Raw genomic sequence first — 20131 nt, 5'->3', positions numbered from 1 at the left:
GTTGCTATTACCAAGTTTCCCAAGTACAATGAGTAGTTAAGATTCTACTATTTTAAGAAGGATCCAGCTGCAGGTCTCATTTTTTTCCAACATGGTGTCTGTCTGGACTGTAGATAGTAGTAGCTCCAGTTGCTTTCTCTGTTCACTTTACTGTACACTAATAGTAGCATCATGGGATGTTTAGTTCCCCTTATTTGATTTTGCTTTCCCAAGGTGGTCTCTCTTACCATGACATAAAGAAGCTTCTTAAGGGTGCTGAAAGATTTCATGTCATTTTGATGACAAGATCATGAGAGTTCAGCTCTTCAAAAACAATGAGGGATCCTTGTGGCACTTTAGAGACTTAACACATTTATTTGGGCATAAGCTTTCGTGGGCTAAAACCTACTTCATCAGATGCATGGAGTGGAGCATGCAATAGGGATGTATAAATACACAGCATATGAAAAGATGGGCGTTGCCTTCCCAAGTTGGGGGGGGGGGTGAGTGCTAGCGAGCCAATCCAATTAAGTTGGAAGTAGGCTATTCTCAACAGTTGACAAGGAGTGGAAATCACTTTTGTAGTGTTAATGAGGCCAGTGTAAACAAGTTGGCCCATTTCAAACAGTTGACAAGAAGGAGTGAGTATTTAGCAAGGGGAAAATAATTTTTGTAAAAACAACCAAGGAGTACTTGTGGCACCTTAGAGACTAACAAATTTATTTGAGCATAAGCTTTCGTGGGCTACAGCCCACTTCATTGGATGCATGCAGTGGAAAATACAGTAGGAAGATATACGGATACACAGAGAACATGAAACAATGGGTATTACCATACACACTATAAGGAGAGTGATCAGTTAAGGTGAGCTATTATCAGCAGGAGAGAAAAAGAACTGTTTGTAGTGGTAATGAAAATGGCCCATTTCCAGCAATTGACAAGAAGATGTGAGGAACTGTAGGGGGGGGCGGAAATAAGCATGGGAAAATAGCTTTACTTTATGTAATGGCCCATCCACTCCCAGTCTTTATTCAAGCCTAATTTAATGGTGTCCAATTTCCACTTAATTCCAGTTCAGCAGTCTCTCGTTGGAGTCTGTTTTTGAAGGTTTTTTTTTGTTGAAGAATTGCCACTTTTAAGTCTGTTATTTAGTGACCAGGGAGATTGAAATGTTCTCCTACTGGTTTTTGAATGTTATAATTCCTGATGTCAGATTTGTGTCCATTTAGTCTTTTGTGTAGAGACTGTCCGGTTTGGCCAATGTACATGGCAACTCTTCAAAGTATGAAATACAACACTGCGTGCTTACCTAAGAGACAGCATTTGTTAGACCTTGCTTTTGGTAAATTAGTGTAGTGGAGAATTTACAGAGATATAGCAGAACCTCAGAGTTACAAACAGATTTATGAACTGACCAGTCAACCATACAACTCATTTGGAACCAGAAGTACGCAGCCAGGCAGCAGCAGACACCCACGCCCCCTTCCTTCCTCCCCTCCCCTAAAAAGAGCAAATACAGTACAGTAGTGTGGTAAACATAAACTGCTAAAAATAAAGGGAAAGATCTGACAAAATAATGAAACTGTTTGTGTTTGTTTCATTCAAATTAATGGTAGTTACTAAGCAGAAGGAATATGCTTTTAAAGTTTTAAAGCTGTATTAAGTCAATGTTCAGTTGTAAACTTTTGAAAGAACAACCCTAACGTTTTGTTCAGAGTTACTGACATTTCAGAGCTATGAACAACCTCCATTCCCGAGGTGTTTGTAACCCTGAGGTTCTGCTGTAGCTCTGTCCTTGCTTCCGTGTTGAAGGACTCAGTGCAGGCCTACACTACAGTAGGGATCAACGCTCCGAGATCGATCCACCGGCTGTTGACTTAGCGGGTCTATTAAAGACCCGCCAAATTGACTGCAGATCTCTCGCCAGTCGACTCCTGTACTCTACCCCCAACGAGAAGAGTAAGATAAGTTGATGGGAGATTTTCTCCCATTGACTCCCCACAGATTAGACCCCATGGTAACTCGACCTAAGGTACGTTGACTCCAGCTATGTTGTTAACTTAGCATAGCGTAGGTCGACTTACCACAATAGTGTAGACATAAGACATAGCCTCAGTTGAAGCTCTAAGGAGCACAAAGTAGTTTGCAACCTAGCAAGTTGCTGGTTGGAATAGTTGGCAAAGAACACACATGGGTGGTGGTTTTATTTTCATAAATACCATTTGGCTGTGCTGTTATAAGTGGAGGTGGCTGTGTTCAGAGGGTACCTACTGGATAAAGGCATGTGGATACCAAGATTATAAGACACAAGATGGTTGGGTGTAAGAATGTATGGGGGAGAGGGATGACTCAGTGGTTTGAGCATTGGCCTGCTAAACCCGGGGTTGTGAGTTCAATCCTTGAGAGGGCCATTTAGGGATTTGGGGCAAAAATCTGTCTGGGGATTGGTCCTGCTTTGAGCAGGGGGTTGGACTAGATGACCTCCTGAGGTCCCTTCCAACCCTGGTATTCTAGGACAATAATTGTTTTTCGATAGGAGGAGACCTAGGGAGCTCTAAGGAGAGAGGATTGAGGGGGGCATGAGGAAGAAAACTTTGGCAGTGGCAGCACTGTCTTGAAGATGAAGGATAGAAGCTTAAAAAAAGGGAGTAAGGGGGAGGGAGGATGATATGGCTGCTCTGGTAGAAGCGAAGGATAATTTTAGACTGGAATTGAATTGGGTGTCTAAAGAGGAGGTGGTGCAGTTTGGTCAATGGACTAGCCTTTTATCCCAGAGACCAGGTTTCAAATCTTGTATAAGTCAAAAGTGACAGCGGAGAGGTTCCCTCTTAGTGAGAGATCCCACCCCTCCTTTCTTGTTGCCGTGCTCTATAGCATACTCCTTTCAAGGGGAAACAGATTTTTCCAAGTGTACTTTTTCCCTTTGGTTCAGGCCTAGATTCCTGAGTGTCAGACACAAAACAAACAAAAAGGGTTTCCCTTAAGTGACATTAAAAAATTCAGGTGATTGGAATCCTGCCATGGCTTTCTGTTTATTTCAGTGTCTCCTTCCTAGTATTTTTTCCTCATTCTCTCCACATCCCCAGGCACTGGTCTGTTCAGCATGTTTGGTAAAAGGTTTGCCAGCATCGATACTTAGCCTACACTTACCGCAGAAACCCTGGCCCCTGCTCTGTCTTCTTTTAACCACCTCATGTCATCACAATTTTTAAAAGAGCTAATTATTTAATTAGCACTAAGTGGAGAGCAAGCATGCAGAGCTGTCAGAAACAGAGCTTTATAAAATAGGTCATTTCAGAGGTTCTCAAACTGGGGGTCGGGACCCCTCAGGAGGTCATGAGGTTATTACATGAGGGGTCGCGAGCTGTCAGCCTCCACCTCAAACCCCGCTTCGCCTTCAGCCTTAAAAATAGTGTTAAATTAAATACACTTTTTTATATTTATGGGGGGGGGTCGCACTCAGGCTTGCTGTGTGAAAGGGGTCACCAGTACAAAAGTTTGAGAAACCCCTGTTTTACATGCTCTGTTTGTTTCTCAGAACAGCCAGCCCCACCCTTTAATTCTTCAGAATCTGGTTCCTAACCTGTCTGAGTCCCTCTTGAAACTTGGTTCTCTTTTTCCACTTCCACTCATCCTATCCTATAAGGGATTAATTATCTTGTATAGCAGAGCTAATCAACACAGGCTGAAAGGGTGGCATTGGAGACTTGGTGCATTTGACAAAATAGAACCCATTATAGATTCAAAGATTGACTGATTTTATGCATAGTAACACCATTACTTACTGGTACTAGTGTTCACCAACTGAAGTTTACTGCAATAAAGTGCCACATAGTCCTGTGATTTGTATCTATTTTATCACTGCTTTATTCAGAAAGTTTATGTAGGTAATGAGAGAGCAGTTTCCTGCAGTGTTTTAACAGTTGGAACTAATCAGAAAAGATTGGCAGCTTTTCCACTGTGTTTTGCCTCTCGACCTGGCTGACATGTTGAGCTGAGAGAAACGTGGGATATTTTTAACTATTGCTCAGGTCTGAGTTGTGGAAAGCCTGACAGGATGGTATTTTATGAACATCTAATTGAACAGCTTCCTCAGCCCCAGGTAAATGAGACCATTAGCACAGAGTTACTCATGGTGGATGAAACAAGTGGGTCCATCTCAACTACTATCCTGCTCCTAGTGGTGCCAGTGAGGGATGCTTAAGAGAGACAAAACCCAGCTCACAATACCCTCTGCCAATTGTGCTATCCTGGAAGGAGGGTTCCAGCTCAGCTTCCTCAGTAGATCTGCTTCAACCCAAAAGCTTTGTAATATTATGATCTAACTTCCTAGCTAAGAAGACACTACAAATTGTGATGATCTATGATAGCACCTAGAGGCTTCAATCACGATAGGGCCCCACTGCGCTAGGAATTGTACATAGATAGATAGTTGTTTGTTGCTGTCTGTATGTACAGTTCCGGTCTCAGAGTTTAACAAGGTGTTGGGTTTTTTTGGGTGAGATTTCCCCAAATCTGTGGCTTCAGTCATGTAACTGACTGCACTTAGACACAGGGGTGCACATGGACACAACTGCTGGCAGGATTGGGGCCTATGTAGACAAGACAGAAGGTGGAAGTAAAGAAGTATTAGAACTGAGGCAGGAGAGAGAGAAAATCAAGTTCATGTAAGAAGGGTACTGGAGAGCCAGGAATATAGATCCAGATCTCGCGTTTCAGTCCAACTCTTGCACTACAACACACCATCCAGTTCTGGTGCAGAGCCCCCTTCTAACCTGCTAGTTAACAGATGACATGCGCCTTTTAAGTGCCTGGGGTTTAGAGTTGGGTTTTTGTTTTTTGAATGCCTACTTGCCTGCTAGCAGTGATCTTTCAAAGTAAATTAATTCAGGCCAATCTGCCCCAATATATTTAATTTCTTTTTATAAATTGTCTGCGAGGTCAGTGATGTGGAACTCATGCATCATGATTTGGCAGCCAGCGTGGCCAAGCAGCAGAAGCCTGCAGAGCAGTCAGTAGCTACAGAGAACAAATTTCTAATGAACTATGCCCATAGATCACTGGCTATTAACACTATTACACACCATATTGATCCTTTTTGTGTGTGTGTCATCCTATAAATCAGAGCGGGTTTATTATTAGAGTTCTCCAAATAGGTAGTGAAGAATGAAGTCTCTGTGTATGTAATCTACCGTGGGAAGGCTTGCATTTCTAAAGGAGTAGAAGTCTGTCTAGTGGAAAGGCTGGAAGAGACACATTTCAGGATTATTGTTAGCTACAGTGATGTAGCTGTTCTTTCAAAGGTAGGGGGAGAGAGAGAAGCATATAGTTTATAGTGACCTGCTTGAAATGAAGGCTGAGATAAGCAGTACTCCATCCTTACGGTCAGGAAAAAACCCCAAACCCTGAGCATATGACAGGCAAAAAGCACCTATAAAGCATTCAGCACTAAGGGAGCAGGTCTTCTCTCTGCTAAAGGGAGTAGGAATTTCCTGGAATTTAATTCTCTGTGAAAGTGATTAACTTCCACTTGAATATATATTGATATGAATTAAATTATATCCTGCTATAACTGACCCACGTTAATAAATGTCACAGCCATCTCTTGGCAAGGCATCAAGGTCATGCTATAACATTAGCTGTTATTGTGATCCAGAAAACAAATAGGCTGGTTTTATATGTATGTGGAGGGGGGGTGGGTATCTTAAGAGAACATGACAGACAAATATTAGTTAGCGTGATCGGAATCCCAGATTGCTTTCTGGTGACGAAGATCTTTTGGTTCATCATTTCCAGTGACGTGAATGTGACAGCAAACAAAGAGAAGCCAAAAAAATAAAACAAACAACCTGTGCAAGGTGTTACGCAGTCAGTTTTGCTGCTAAAAGCTTTCCTTTTTGCAAAAGGACTGCTGGTTTGGGTAGGGAACACTAATACTAACTGCTGCCTGTGGACTGCATGTGGTAAACTGGTACCGCTAGAGAAGATGACTAACCGTAAAGGGGGTTGTAAAAGAAAATAGCTTCCTCTCAAATTATGATAGCAAACATTTGTAGGGCCTGATCTAGCATCCGTTGAAGTCAATGGAAAGATTCCCATTGACCTCAATGGGATTTGTAATACAGTTCAGAGCATTTTACAAACCTGAACTCTCACAACTACCCCCTGTAAGGAAAACAAGGCAGAGAAAATACAGTCAGAGTCTTCAACTTTGTGTGCCTAAAATTAGGCAACTACATTTATATTTAGACACCTAAGTAAGTGGCCTGAGGTTCAGAGGTGCTGCGCACCCATGGTCAATGGAAGAGGCAGGCATTTGGAACTATGACTGGGCCTCTTGCCGCCCTTGGCCTACAAGTTTTCCTGCAGTTCCCCCTTAAAACCCACTACTTGCACTTAACATTCACACATGAACTAGAGATCAGGTTCTGTCTCCACCCATTATTCACCCTCGTTATTTGATTTGTATCATATTTATCAGGATTGAGTCCTGGCCCTATGAATTCGTGCTCACCAGGGTAAGACTTAGTGGGAGAACTTGCACAAGTAAGGGTTGCTCACATGAATGTGTTTGCAGGAGTGGGCCCTTCAAATGCCGTGGGGTAGAGACCTTGTTTTCTTGCTAGAATCTGATATACCCTTAGAGGCCCATAAAAATAACTAACCCTGAACAGCCAGAGGATACAAAAAAGAACCCTGGGGTGGACTGAGATTAGGGTAGAGGGGGAGGAAATCTTCTGTTGCACAGGTAGGACAGCTCTGTTAGAGCAACACAAAGGGGATTTAGCAGGGCTGGGGATCTGGCCCTGTGAATTATCTTGCTTCTGATCCATGTTACTTACTTCACCTTCTTCTCATCCCAGAGGAGCTTTAGAGAGACAGAGAGTAGTACAGCATCATCCTTTATTCCTGTCCATGGCTTGTTCCTCCGTTAAACCCGGCTGGTTATATACCTGCAGATGACATCCCACCATATAGTTTCTAGTTCTGACAGACTGGTTAGAGTTCCTTTTTTGGATCCTATCATCCGTTTGTCTTCTGCGGTGTCCCCATCACCATAATCTTTTCATTTGCAGCCAGTCCCATACCCTGATTTCACATCCTACTCTCCTAACGTATTTTGTCTTAAAAATCATTCCACTTTACACCTGCCATCTTCCAAAGAATTCATTCCTACTGCCCCAAGCCTTCCGATGTCTGTTTCATTTAACTCGGTTGGTTCCAAACCATAGAGTAATACTGTTAGTACGCTGGTTTGATAAGTTTTCACATGGGTACCAAATTTAATGTTTGTATCTGCCCATAATTTCATGGACTTCTGTGCAGCACGTGTAGCTAAAGCATATCTTCTTGTAACTCATCGTCGATATAACCATCAGCACTGATCAAGCTTTCTCGGTATGCCCAAGATTTTTCCTTGTTGTACCACTTAGCTGCTGCATTTCAAAAGTTGATCTATAGTTCCTTTTCCAAAAAGCAAACACTTAATCTTCTTGGCATTTATTTTAAGCCCAAGTGGCCTAACCAGTTATCTAAGGTAACTAAGAGTATCATCAAGAGCACGTCTACACTTTCAAAGTTACAGCGCCAGCAGTTACAGTGCCGAAGGAAAACCGCTGTTGTGTGTTCACACTGACAGCTGCCTGCGCAATAGCATGCACACACTTGTGGCGCTGTTTGGAGCGGTGCACTCTGGGCAGCTATCCCACAGAGCATCTCTTCCTCTTCTGCCGCTAAGACTTGTGGGAAAGCGGAAGGGGTCGCGGGGCATCCTGGGCCCTGTACCTATGCCCTGTGATGCATTGCTTCGCATCCCAGTAATCCCTGTGCTTCCGTCCGCATTTGGTGCCATCTTTCAGTGGTTTGTGTACTGCGCATCCTGCCCTGCCTCTTTCTGGCTGCAGGAATGGATTCCAAGCTGTTAACCAGAATGCTGCTCGTGCTGACCAACACATCACGAGTGGCAGTGGAGTTATTCCTTAAACTACAAAGGCAAGAGGAGCGCGACATTGATCTCGCCATGCGTAGTAGTTATGACACGACACTGGTTGTGGCATTCACGGAGGTGCTGACCACAGTGGAACGCCGCTTTTGGGATCGAGAAACAAGCACTGAGTGGTGGGATCACATCATGATGCATGTCTGGGATGATGAGCAGCGGCTGCAGAACTTTCACATGAGGAAAGCCACATTCACAGGACTATGTGGTGAGCTCGCCCCAGTCCTGCGGTGCAAGGACACGAGAATGAGAGCTGCCCTGTCACTGGAGAAGCACGTGGCGATTGCACTGTGGAAGCTGGCTACTCCAGACTGCTACTGATCGGTCGCTAACCAAGTCAGAGTAGGAAAGTCGACCACTGGAGTCATGTTGATGGAAGTGTTCAGGGCCATTAATTGCATCCTGCTCTGAAAGATCATTACTCTGGGCAACGTGCGTGAGATTGTGGATGGCTTTGCACAGATGGGCTTTCCTAACTGTGGAGGGGCGATAGATGGCAAACACATGCCAATTCTAGCACCAGACAACCTAGCCACCGAGTTAATTAATCGCAAGGGGTATCTCTCAATGGTTCTCTAGGTGCTTGTGGCACCAGGGATTACTGGGATGCGAAGCAATGCATCACGGCGTTTCACAGATATTAACGCAGTCTGGCCCGGAAAGGTGCATGATGCACGCATCTTTCGGAACACTTGCCTGTTCAAGAAGCTGGAAGCAGGGACTTTCTTCCTGGACCAGCAGATCACCATAGGGAAGTCGAAATGCCCATTGTGATCCTGGGAGACCCTGCCTACCCTTAATGTGGTGGCTCATGAAGCCATACACGGGACAGCTTGACAGCAGCAAGGAGCAGTTCAATAACAGGCTGAGCAAGCGCAGAATGACTGTGGAGTGTGCATTTGTCTGTGTAAAAGCCTGCTGGCGAGGCCTGTATGGGAAGCTGGACATGGCCGATGACAATATTCCTATGCTTATAGCTGCGTGCTGTACACTCCATAATGTTTGAGTAGCCGAAGGGGCAGGGTAAATCGCTGTTCCTGGACTCTGTACACTGGGCACGTGGCTCTTGGGGAGAGCCAGCACTGCAGGGTGGGCCTGATAATCATTCCTGTCCCCACACTTTCCACAGAAGGGGATCATTATGGAAGCTATCTGAGAGGGTGAGCAGGGAATCAAGGAGGGTCTGGCCCCTATGCAGCTAGCCTGTGTGCAGCACTGGTCCCTCCCACTCTCCCGTGATGGCGCAGTGGCGCAGGAAAGTTACCGTTAATGGGGCAAGAAACAAAGCAGCTCTGCTGAGGAACCTGCGGCGGCGCTGTAGCCCCGGCACAGAAAGCTCTACACCTCTTGTCGGGGTGTTTTTTTTAAGAGTGCTGTAGCTGCGCAGTTTCTGCGCACTAGGTGGCTTGGCAGTGTGTACCCCTCGGGAGTTACAGCGCTCAGAGCTGCTTTACTGCGCACAAACTTGCCAGTGTAGACGGGGCATAATTCAGATGTCTGTAAATTGTATGAGGTCATCAGCACAAGCTAGAGAGCTTCACTCTAGATCACCCTATGCAACTTCAGCCTGGTCTGAAGCCACGGTTTCTTGCCCACTACTTCCTCTAAAACTGGCCTTAATCTGTTGACAAATTGCAGTACTTTCATCATAATTTTTTCCACTGGTGATAAACTTATTTTTATAATTATTCATATCAGGAGACTCTCCTTTCTTCAGGATTGGTACAGCTATAGCCATTAGCCAGTCATCTGCTACCTCTTCTTGCTCCCATTCTTTCAATGCTTTGAGAGCACTTGTCCCACTAGCTTTTAGAGTCTATAGAAATGCTGAATGTGGTAATGATCATGAACTAATGGGAAACATGACGATTCAGTTAAAGACCAACCATATGAAAATGATATACGAAAAGATTAAGTTGTATGGAAACCCAATCAGGCCAGCGAAGCAACTGGTGAGAGAGGCAACAAACGAACTGACAACAAATGACAAGAAGTGCTGGAAGTATGGAAGGATCATCTTGGCAATTTACTGAATCCTTCCGTTCTTCCAGATGCAAGTATTCTAGACACGTGAAATGAACAGGGCACCTTGCAAGGTAAAATGGATGTCATCACTGAATTACCCTCAGAAGATGAAACAGAAAGAGCAGTGAAGCAGTTAAAAAATGGAGAAGCTACAAGAATACATTACATATAATTAATTTTAGTAGGAGTTGCTCACAGGCTATCAGACCCTGTAGGTTTTGTTTGATCGTATTGGCAAGGAATTGTATTTTTTAAGTCCTTTCTCGGAATGTGTAATGGGGAAGCTGCTCGCTTCTGACTCTCTGGTGCCTCCTAGTGGTCCATCTGGGAATTAGTTCACCAAATAGGCTGGCACCCCTTCCTGGGGTGGCTCAGCCTGTTGTCCCACTCACTTGCTCTACGACCGTGGTCACCAACCGGTACATGGCGATCGACTGGTCAATCATGGAGCCTCTGCCAGTCGATCACAATCTCCGTCCACCAAAAGTCCGGTGTCGCAGTGGGGCTAAGGCAGGCTCCCTGCCTGCCCTGGCCCTGCGCTGCTCTCAAGAGTGGCTGGCACATCCCTGTGATGGGAGGGTGGCTAGGGGGTCTCCGTGTGCCGCTTCTGCCTGCAAACGCCACCTCCGCAGCTCCCATTGGCTGGGAATGGGGAACTATGGCCAATGGGAGCTGCCGAGGCGGTGCCTGCAGGAATAGGCAGCATGCAAAGCCATATGCTGCCCCCCAACACACCAGGAGCCGTGTCACATGGACATGCCGGCAGCTTCTGGGAGCAGTGTGGGGCTGGGGCAGGCAGGGAACCTGCCTTCGCCCTGCTGCGCTGCTATCCAAGGTTAGTGCTGCCTGGCGGGAGCCTGCACCCTCAGCCCCCTCCTGGAGCCAGCACCCCATAGCTCCTGCCCCAGCCCAGAGCTCCCTCCCAGAGCTCAACCCCCTCAGCCCCAGCTCAGAGCCTGCACCCCTTCCCTTACTACAACCCCCTGCCCCAGCCCAGTGAAAGTGAGTGTGGCGGGGGGGGAGGAGTGAGTAATGGGGGCGGGCGGAATGGAGTGAGTGGAGTGGGGCCTCGGGGAAGGGGCAGGGTAGTTCCTGGGTTGCACTTAAATTCAAAAAGTGATCCTGTGCTTAAACAGGTTGGAGACCACTACTCTAAGGCCTCTCTCGTGCCCCTGGAGCTCCAGCACATTCCTCTTCGTGGCTTAGCCTTATGGCCAAGTCACACTGAAGTCCCATCCCCCGCCCCCCTTCCAAGGTGTTATCCTCAGCAGTCCCCAGATAGGCTGCCTCTAGAATGCCACCACTCCCGCAGTGGCTTGTAGAGGAACCTGGGTCTGCACTCTACACCAGGTTCAAAACAGAAGTTCAGGTCTTAATTCCCCTGGCCCTTACTGCTCCTTCCCTGGACTGCTCCCTACTTCCCCCGCCCCCTTGTATGAGGGACTGTGACCACAGGCTTCCTCACTGCAGTCCTCCCTCCCCGCTGCCAGCTCCTTGGCTTTAAAGAAGCCCTGCCTGTTTCTGCCCAGGTGAGTTTCATCCCCAATTAAGCCTCACTGCATCTTGGCTCTCCTCTGGGTACAACCTACAGCTAATTGGCCTCTCTTGCCTACGTTAACTCCTCCGGGGCTAGTGTGGCATTAATAATCCCTCTTAGATGCAGATGGGTGATGTGTTGGCTGAAAGTCCGGCTCCATTCTGGAGTTCTGTGGTGTAAGAGATCAACCCAGTGTGTCTTCTCCCTGAGCTGCAAGAAGTGAGAAGACAAGTCCCCAGCGAAGATTCTAGTTGGAAATTTGCAGCTAGTTGCAGTAAATTCCGTTTAATCTAGTAGGTTTGGAAACACAGCAACAAAGCCCAGTGATCAGCTGCTCCCTGAGGTTACTGGTTGTCTATCAGAAGCCAACAGAGACATAGAAACCAAGTGAAGGATTATAATAGCATTTCCTGTGAAGGGGATACTCAAAGGGTCTGACTGTTCTCTGATACCTGTGTACTTCAGGAATAGCTACATTGAAGATAACATGTAAAAAAACGTTAAGTGAGAGGGGAATTGAGACCAAATTTCACTTGGAGGTGAGGAGAGGAGGAAAAAAAAGCTTTGTGAAAGTATTGTTTAGACCCAGACTGCCTGATCTGACTTCACAATCCAATATATGAACGCCTGCAGGAAGGGATGAGGGGTGTTCCAGCCAGAAGGGGCTAATTTACGTCAGAGCAAGATAGAGCCAAACTGTAGTTTTGTGGGGTTAGGGAAATGTTACGTCTGGCATTTGAACAATGGAGCAAGAATTAACCAATTAAAGCCTTGACTAAACTCACTGAGCCTGATTTCCCTGTGCTTTTTTCATCTTGTGTGGTCATTTACACCTTCATAAAGTGATTATAAAACACTCCCAACTCAGAAGACTTGTGTGTTACACCCACTTTACACTTACTCTGCCAGATTCAAACCAGAGTGATCTAGTCCAGAAAGCAGTAGCTTTTCAAATAAGCCTATAATAGAGCCTTTCTGCTTTAGGGCTGCAAGATCTGGCCCATGGTATGTTTCCAAAAGCAGGTTTATGCTGCTACACTGGTTTATACCAGCTGAGGATCCGGAACCTGAATATTTTTCCTAAGAAGGCAAAAACTTCTGTTTGGGGTTATTCTTATGAACAAACAGTAGCTTCCAAATCCAAGTTATAGCACCCCTATAACTTTTGTGTCTGCTTTAATAGAATTACATTAGGTGTAGGAAACCTCACTCAGGTCAATATGAGAGGAAAACAGTCTTCACACAGTAATTGTTCAGTCTTTACATGTTATTGGGTACTCCTGTATTTATTGGCAGATTTTGCCGAGTTATATTATAATACAACCTAGCAGCAATTTGGCACGAATTAAGGAATGTTCTGGTATGAAGGAGAAACCACCATTATAAGAGCTGTTGGAATGGATACTAAAATATTGCTTGGTATGATTATAGACGTTGCAGATAAAGGAAGACCTGTTTAAAATCAATGAGTCCATTCCCTTGCAAGAGACAGGTGTACAGTATCCGATATCTGACTGATCCTACTCCAGAGACCTATATTTAAAGTTAGTTATTTAAGTCAGACAATAGAGGGTGGAGTTAGATGAATGAAATTTTTTCACACACCCACCCACCCCTTAGTGTGAATATAAGAACCAGAGGGCTACATCCTCCTGAAAATCCGATGTACCTGGCTATGTGGCGACTCCACTAGTGTAAGGGCATGTGACGAAGGGAACAATGGTGTAGTTGAGGTGCTGCTGCAGCCTGGTAATCCCTGACTGTCAGAACAGCTCCTTGTGGGGTGTGAGGGGGAGCATTGTATCTGACCACAATTTTAGAGCAGCCTTCAGAGCTACTCTAAGTTGTACTGGGGACAAATTGGACCATAGCCAATCCTGCTGTCAGAATGTCAAGGGCTTAAAGATTAGTGTAAATGAGTTCTCCCTTCCCAGCTGTGCTAGAAACCGTACTGGCAAAATTGAGGATCTGGCTCTGAATCTACACAGTTTGGGGGGGGAAACTGGCCCTTAGTATTTAACATCTTAACCTTAGTCTCTCCAAAGGCCACTCTCATTACTGTCAATTTTGTCACTTTTAAGCACCAGTTTCACAAGAAATGTCATGGTTGATAGGCTCAGCCTCAAAGATTAGTCATTAGGAAAATGATAAAACATAAGTATATGCAGGATGGCACTGGAGGAGGCAGAACAAGTGTGATAAAACATTTATCAGGAGGAGGATACACTGAGCAAAATTGTATGGAAACATGATGACAGAATTATACCACCCTGGAAATCTAGTATCTTACAACAGTAGTTTAGTTTTATAACACTCTGTCATGCTGAGGCATCTCAGTATTGTTAAAACAAAATGCTAATCCATGCTGCAGGGTTGATAATTAGTGAATGGGATTAAATTCAGCACAGGATTATGAGAAACCCACATTTTCATCCAAGCTTAACCCCCTACTGCCACCATTTTTAAAGCTCCCCTGAGTAATCATGGTCAATCAGTTTCACTACACAGTAAAATGAGTTGCTGATTTCCATCTAGTTCAGGGATTCTCAAACTGAGGGTCGGGACCCCTCAGGGGGTCACAAGGTTATTATGTGGGGGGTTGTGAGCTGTCAGCCTCCACCCCAAACCCTGCTTCACCTCCAGCATTTATAATGGTGTTAAATATATAAAAAGGTGTTTTTAATATATAAGGGGGGGTCGCCCTCAGAGGTTTAGTTTGTGAAAGGAGTCACCAATACAAAAGTCAGAGAACCCCTGATCTAGTTCCTGAGGATTAAAAAAAAAAAAAAAGTTATAATAGTGGTATTGGACCATTTTCAGGAATGGACCGTTACTACATGAAAATATTAGAGTTATCAATAATAATGCAGAAAATGCAGATGTGTTCAATGACTATTACTATTTCATCTCCCCCCACCCCCCATCAAAACAGTATCATATGGTGAAAACACTCTTTCCATTCCATTAGTGTCTCTGGAAGATTTTAAACAGAAACTATGAAAGTTATACATTTTCAAATCAGCAGGTCCAGATAACTTGCATCCAAGAGTTTTAAAAGAGCTGGCTGAGGAGCTCCCTGAACTGTTAATGTTGATTTTTTTTTCAATAACTCTTGTTCCAGAAGACTGGAAGAAAGCTAAAATTATGCCAGTTTTTAAAGATCTTAAACAGGATGACCCAGGTAATTATAGGCCTGTCACCCTGACATTGATTCTGGGCAAGATAATGGAGCTGCTGATCTGGGACTCAAGTAATAAAGAATTACAGGAGGGTAATGTAATTAATGCAAATCAACATGGGATTATGAAAAATAGATCCTGTCAAACTAACATGATATCTTTTGTCGTTGAGATTATAAATTTGGTTGATAAAGATAATGGTGTTGACGTAATATTCCTACACTTCTGTAAAGCATTTGATTTGATATCATGCAACATTTTGATTAAAAACTTAGAATATTATAAAATTAATATGGCACTCATTAAATGGATTAAAAACTGGCTAACTAATTGGTCTCAAAGTAAATGTAATCGAGGGAATCGTCATTGAGCAGGTCTGTTTCCTGTGGGTTCCTGCAGGGATCAATTCTTGGCCCTACGCTAGTTCAGTTTTTTATCAATGACGTAGATGTAAAATTACCACTGATAAAGTTTGCAGATGAGACACAAATTGGGGTAGTGGTAAATAATGAAGATGCCAGATCACTGATAACAGAGTGATTTGGGTTGCTTGGTAAACTGGCCACAAGCAAACACTGTGTTTTTTTTAATATAGGTAAATGTATACATCCAAGAACAAAGAACGTAGGCCATACTTACAGGATGAGGCACTCTAATCTGGGAAGCAGTGACTGAAAAAGATACTGAGAGGTCAGGGGTAGAAAATCAGCTGCACACAAGCTCCCAGCGTGAAACTATGACTAAAAAAAGTTAATACGATCCTGGAATGCATAAACAGGGTAATCTCTAGTATGAGCAGAGAGCTTATTTTACCTCTATATCTGGGGCTGGTGCACTGCAACTGCTGCTGGAATACCATTTCCAGTTCTGATGCCCACAATTCAAGAAGGATGTTTGTAAATAGGAGAAGCTTCAGAGAAGAGCCATGACCGTGACTGAAGGATTAGAAAACCTGCTTTATAGTGATAAACTTCAGGAGCTCAATCTATTTGGCTTAACAAAGAGCAGGTTAAGGGGTGACTTGATTATAGTCTGTAAGTATCTGGGGACCAAATATTTAATAATGGGCTCTTCAGTCTAGCAGAAAAAGATAACACATGATTAAATGGCTGGAAGCAGAAACTAGACAAGTTCAGACTGGAAATATGGCGTAAATATTTAATGGTGAGAGTGATTAACCATTGGAACAATTTACTATCAATCGTGATGGATTCTCCATCTCTGACCGTTTTTAAATCAAGATTGGATATTTTCTAAAGAACGTGCTCTAGGAATTATTTTGGGGAAGTTCTGTGCTCTGTGTTATACAGGTCAGACTAGATGATCACAATGGTCCCTTCTGGCCTTGGAATCTATGAAGAATTAGCACTTCTAATCTACAGATCATGAAATCAAGGCACAGAGAGATTGTGACTTTCCTGAGGTCACCAAAGAAGTCAATGGCAGAGCAGGAAATATGCTGCCTCCCACAGCTGTCACTCTTGTTATCAGCAATTTCAGCCAAGGATTGAATGTGCAGAAAGAGTCCCATCCTCTGAAGCTGAACGCTCCAGGTCAGAATTGAGGCCCGTTGGCGAGATAGTTTTTAGGCATTTGCACTCCTCCTATTGCACCTGTTCTGTGCACAGAAGGTTTTTAGGACGAAATTCAGCCTTTAGTTTCAGCCATGCTGGCTCATTCATCTCTAGGCAGTGAGGTTACTCCGTTGGGCCTTAGAACAAAACGGTCCTTAGTCTGCAGGAGAGTTGGACAAGTTGGATTGGGGGTGATCATGGAAAGGTTTCATAAATAGGGGGTTCGGTGGGATTGATCTGATTGGTTTAGCCATCCATGCCCTTTTCCACACAGGAATTAAGCAGTAAGGGCCAGATTGCGTCTGGCCTTGCGCAGATGCCCAAGAAAGGGAGGGCACAAGCAGTCTTCTCCCTCTCCTCCTTGAGTATCCCAGACACGAAGATCTGACAATAATAGTCTCAGCTCTGGAAAGGATAGGAACAGTTCCCTCCTCTTCCCCCAACCCTCCATCCCCACCATGGATGCAAATCACTCTAAAAGGGACAAGGAGGAGGTGAGACACAATCCCAGCTATTGTGGTGATACAGTTTTGCACCATCCATAGTGATCGGAATGTCAAATTGTACAACCAGGCCATAAAATAAGAGGCCTGGGAAGCCTTCCCTTGGAAAATTCCTGTGTAAAATTGTCTGTTTGGAATTTACTTCCAAAAGGAGCCATGGCTGGTAATATCAGAAATACACATCGGCATGATACTGGGAAATTGCTGAGTAATATGCATCTCACTCAAGTGGGCTCTGGGGAATATCCTCTGGAAAATGTATTTTTTATTATAAATTGGTTCATTGTAGAACTATACTCTTCCTAGCTGGACAAGGCAGGAAGGCCACCTTGCCAAAGAAATGGCCATTAAGTACACGCCCACTTTGTCCCCAAGAACAAGACAAATATACTGGATGCCTTGATTTAGCACGCAAGGTTTCCTCAGCAGGGTTCCTGTACACAGTGTGTTTGTGGGTATCTGCAAGATCCATAACATCAGGCTTGTGAGAATGGGAGCAAAAGTTGCTGTTGGGAGCCAACCCAAATAGGCAGACGAAAGGAAAGAATCCAAACCATTTCTACTGTAGCCCCACATCAGAATTGCCCAGGAGAAAAAAATGCTGAAAGGGGGACAGAGGTAATATTTTTAAGTAGCTAACAAGCAAGGCAATGCCAATTCAATTATTTTATATTGCATTTCTCATCGTATTTTTAACAATCAAGCATATAACAGTCAGTTACCTTTAATAATTAACTGCATCCTGGACTCATATGACAGGATAACCCAGTTATCATGTGCTCCCCACTAAGACAATCTGCCACCTTCTAATGAGTAGTGAATATCACCTACTTAACGTTTTACCCTACATTTCCTGTAACTGTGTTTAAACTTAGTTGTGGTCAGCGTGAGTGGTCTAAGCTTTGTTTAACAATCAGACTAGCCTCTAGTCACAAGTTATTTGACCACAGGAGTTCAATTAGCTGGCAACCAAGGCAACCCCAATTATTTTAAAGCAGGTTATGCTGAGAACAGTAACTAGCAAGCAAGACACTGCCTAGCATAAATTCAGTGGGTGACGTTTGACCCGGTATAAAAGGGTGCAATCTGACTTAAATCAATGGTGTTGCACTAGCTCATAGTTAAATTTGCCCTGTTAACTTAGATTTAGAGGTAGAAATATTAACATATGTATTCAAAGCACTGCAGGTTCAGTTCCTACAGTCCTGACGCATGACATCAACCAGCATTGTCCTGGCAGTCGGCTGTATGTAGGTAGCTGATTCAGAATGAAGGGAGGGCAGATGAGGTAGAGATGATTTGTTGGGATGGCTGGACTCCACACTGTATCTAGTGTGTAGGATGTCATTTTAAATCCCTATCCTCTATTGTATAGCCAGATGATCCTAAAAGGGTTCCTGGAATTTATAGGGAGACATAGATATCTCCATATATCTGCAGATAGTGCAGTAGCAAGGCCTAAATTTGAGGTGAACACTGAAGAGTAGTGAACAGTAGTAGGGACATTGCTTGTTGTATCATTTGTCTTTGTGCGGACAAGTCGCTGCCCCCCCAAACACCCCCTCCTGGCTGGATGTGGTGGTGTAACACTTTTTGCCTACTCTGGTGCAGGGGTTTCCTGGCCCCCTGACTGACCACTTCAGAGTCCAGCCTCTCCCTGAGCTCCAAAGTCCACCAAAAATATATACAAAGCAAACCTTTCACCTGGGCTCAGCGGGCAGTCCTCGGCAGAGCATACCTCTGTCCCCCAGTCCAGGGGCTGGCACACTCCTTCCCTTACTCAGTTTTTGGCAGGCTCCAGCTCATCAGTGTCCCCATCTTAGTCAGGCTTCCACCTCGCCTCTGGAAAAGTCTGTCTAGTCTTTCTTCCTCTCAGCCTTCTTTTCAGGCGGTGAGAGAGAGAGAGAGAGAGAGCGAGAGAGCATGTGCATACATGGGCACTTCCGACCTTCTCTCCTCTAAGTCTTCTCCCCAACCAGACTCACCCAGCTCTTCATGGAGACAAACCTGCTCTCCCCCAGCTGGGCTTTGTTTCTACCCAGTCCCGGCCCACCCTCTGCGACCTGTGTTGGGTAGACATCCCATTACACTTGACAACAATTTATGCCCTGATCCTGCAACTCACTCCACAGGGGTAGACTTCATTGACTTCAGTGGGGCTCCGCAAGGGCATAAGGACCCAGAACAGCTTGCAGGATCAGGGCCTTAATGAGTTCATGCCCAAATGCTGATTTTGTTAGAACCATTTTGGGATGCTCACATCTAAGAGATTTGGTTGTATCAGTGTGTTCTGGGTGTCCTGAAGAACCCATCCCATTATCATTGAATGAAATTTTTTAGACCTTCCAAATGCAAAGCAGTATATTATGGGATGGAGTTGAGGACCAGTTGAATAAGTGTAGCTATGTTGCTTTTGTCTTCTGTCCACAGTGCAGAGAAAACATCGTAGACGGCACTGGTTTTGTGGAACCTGCACTAAAGACTTCATCCCATGTTTTGCAACAAAATGATACGGCCAGTGTTTGTAAAGCCTGGCAGTTGTGTATGGATTCAGTGTGTTGCATGGACATTCCAGGCTCAAAGTATTTCAAACAATGGTTTGTCGCAACATCATCTCACGAAGCGTAGACGGCACCAGAGAGGAAAAAGGCCTGGAGAAGGAAAGTTGAGTGGGGTTTTAGCCCTCTTCTCACTCTTGATTTGGCTGTAGGGAGCAGTTTTTCCTGACACCTCACTGGATTTTTTTTTTCTGACTAGTTATTGAATGAGCTTCTCCTGGCCACATCTTGAACTAAAACCAGTCAGTGAAAAGTCCTTCCCCCCGCTCCCGGCTCACTCTACTCTGGCAAGTCTATCAAGGAGGACCTGGAAAAAAACAAGGGGGGGGGGATTAGGGAATAAGCTCAGTTTGATGGAGGCTATATCTGGTTTGTGGGGATCTTTGGGTTTGCTTTTGAAAAATGGGAAAACATTTTAATGTCCCATTCATTTGCTACTGTTCTCTCTCTCGTTCCCCCTCTTCACAGATTCTGAGGGACCATTCAATCATCTAGTCTGGCCTCCTGTATACGCAAGCCATAGAATTTCACCAGTTTCCCCCTACTGAGCCCCATGATTTGTGTTCGACTGAAGTACGTCTTCCAGAAAAACATCCGGTCTTGATTTGAATGCATCACTTCTCTTGATAGTTTGTTCCAGTGGTTAGTCACCCTCACTATTAATGTTTGCATATTTCTAATTTGAATTCGTGTGCTTCAGCTTCCAGCCACTGGTTCTTATTACACATTTCTCCTTTAGATTAAAGAACCCTCTAGTACCTGGTATTTTCTCCCAGT

At 44.5% G+C, this 20131-nt stretch overlaps 1 protein-coding gene across 4 annotated transcripts in view; it reads left to right on the top strand.

Annotated features, from left to right (window-relative positions):
- The window catches only part of GPRIN3 (GPRIN family member 3), a 67615-nt gene that overhangs the window by 8910 nt on the left and 38574 nt on the right, over positions 1 to 20131 (top strand). For 2 of the 4 annotated variants that reach the window (XR_005599657.1, XM_039542094.1), the window contains exon 1: positions 19909 to 19996. The exons of 1 other annotated variant lie outside the window; for it this stretch is intronic. The gene's annotated coding sequence lies outside the window, so the exon portion shown is untranslated. Of the gene's footprint in view, positions 1 to 19859; positions 19997 to 20131 lie in introns of those variants that run through there. One more of the 4 variants, XM_039542095.1, reaches the window with a different exon arrangement.

Source organism: Mauremys reevesii, linkage group 5 (assembly GCF_016161935.1).
Source record: "Mauremys reevesii isolate NIE-2019 linkage group 5, ASM1616193v1, whole genome shotgun sequence".
Classification (NCBI taxonomy): Eukaryota; Metazoa; Chordata; order Testudines; family Geoemydidae; genus Mauremys; species Mauremys reevesii.
This window is presented reverse-complemented; position numbering and strand designations above follow the sequence as displayed.